The sequence below is a fragment of the Lipotes vexillifer genome, unplaced genomic scaffold (genome assembly GCF_000442215.2).
Source record: "Lipotes vexillifer unplaced genomic scaffold, Lipotes_vexillifer_v1.1 scaffold63, whole genome shotgun sequence".
NCBI classification, from domain to species: Eukaryota; Metazoa; Chordata; class Mammalia; order Artiodactyla; family Lipotidae; genus Lipotes; species Lipotes vexillifer.
In genome coordinates, this window is record NW_006784492.1 from 2,134,684 (window position 1) to 2,136,587 (window position 1,904).

Sequence of the window (1,904 nt, forward strand, 5' to 3'; positions counted from 1 at the left end):
CAGCAGGACACGAGCCCAATGAGACACCCTCCAGAAATGTACCTGTGGTTTAGGAAATGCCTCTGAGTCTATCCCGTGACGTGTACGTATCAAGGACGGAAAAGTTCTGCAGTTTCAAAATCTGTTTGATTTTGATTACTTCAGTTTTCCCCCCAACTTTCTGACCCTTTACTTCTATTTAACAGCACGAACACCCCAGAGAACACGGGCTATTATGGAAATACGAGCGCGGAGGAAGAAATGGAGGGAAGAATGTATGCTGTCAGAAACAAATACACTTGAGGAGGCCTTGAGTGATGAGTCGGGGCCCAGCTGGGTACGGCGCACACAAGGGACAAAGGAATCAGGGTGCCTGGTCCGCTCAGGGTGGGCACACGGGCCTGGCCCTGCAGGACGGAGCCGTGGCTACCGGACTGGAGGAGAAAGCGGGCCCAGGGGCTATGGGCTTGCGCCTTCCCCTGAGGTCCAAGAGAACCTGCTGGGGTTCTCAGAAAAGGAGCCACAAGGTCAGATCTGTGTTGCGGAAAAGCTAATTCTGGCAGCTTCTGAAAGCTGGGGCTTGGAAGAGAGACCGAGAGACCGGCTGGGGGGCCATGGCATTGGTCCAGCAGAGCAAAGACGAGACCTGGCCGGGATCGTGGGGAGCCATGGAGAAGAAGAGGTAGAGGCGGGTCCCCAGAACCTCTGATTATGCAAGAGGAGAAAGGGGGAGGAGTCAAAGAGGCTCCGAGATATGTGGGAAAACAAGGACGCCATGTTCCTCATCAGGGAACAAATCTGAAGGAGAAGGTGTCTGTGGGGCATCCTGAAGGCGTTAGTCAGGTGAGGCCAGGCGGCGCTGCAGTAACAAAGAACTCCAAATCGGGCTTCCCTGGTGGCGCAGTGGTTGAGGGTCCGCCTGCCGATGCAGGGGACGCGGGTTCGTGCCCCGGTCCGGGAAGATCCCACATGCCGCGGAGCGGCTGGGCCCGTGAGCCGTGGCCGCTGGGCCTGCGCGTCCGGAGCCTGTGCTCCGCAACGGGAGAGGCCGCAGCGGTGAGAGGCCCGCGTACCGCAAAAAAAAAAAAGAACTCCAAATCTCAGAGGGGTAACCCAAGAAAGGTGTATCTCACCCATTCACAAAGTCTTATGCAGGTCGACTGGGCCCCCTCCAGCCTGTGGCCCCGCAGTCTGGAACACGTGACCTCCAGGGTCACTGAGGCAGAGGAGAGAGAAGCACACAAGATGTTTTGTGGGGGTCAGACCCGGGAGGTGCTCCATCACTCACATCCTATTGGCCAGAGTCTGAGTTCATGGCCTCCACCTACCTGCAGGGGAGGCTGCAGATGTAGGAACACATGGACATTTGGCGAGCCCTACTCGCCACGGTCACACTGGCAGGGAGGCTCCAGAGGCCCTTGGAAATGGTGATCAGCAGAGTATCAGGGCCTGAGACGTAGATTTGGGCATGACTGTTGGATGAGATCACCGAGGGAAAAAAAGACGAAAAGGGAAAGAGAACAATGGGGTAAAATAGGTAACACCTCCAAGGTTATATTTAGGAATTCCCGGAGGATGACAAGATATAGTCCAAAGTCTCTTGTTTCCAAATATCTGATTATTTGTTGTCACGTAGACAAGGCATCCAGAACTTTTCCTGAATTTTTCGGTTTCCATATGGTTCCTTGGCATCGCACAGGCAGCCAAAAGCAGTTGGCAAGTGTCTGAGTACCACACCACTCCATAATGCTCTCTCTGTGTAAGGCCAAGGGCGTCAAGATGACATATTTGTCTGGAGCAGAGGTTTTCAAAGCCTTCCATTTCAATAAACTTTTTTTTTTTTTTTTTTGCAGTACGTGGGCCTCTCACTTGTTGTGGCCCCTCCCGTCGCGGAGCACAGGCTCCGGATGCGCAGGCTCAGCGGC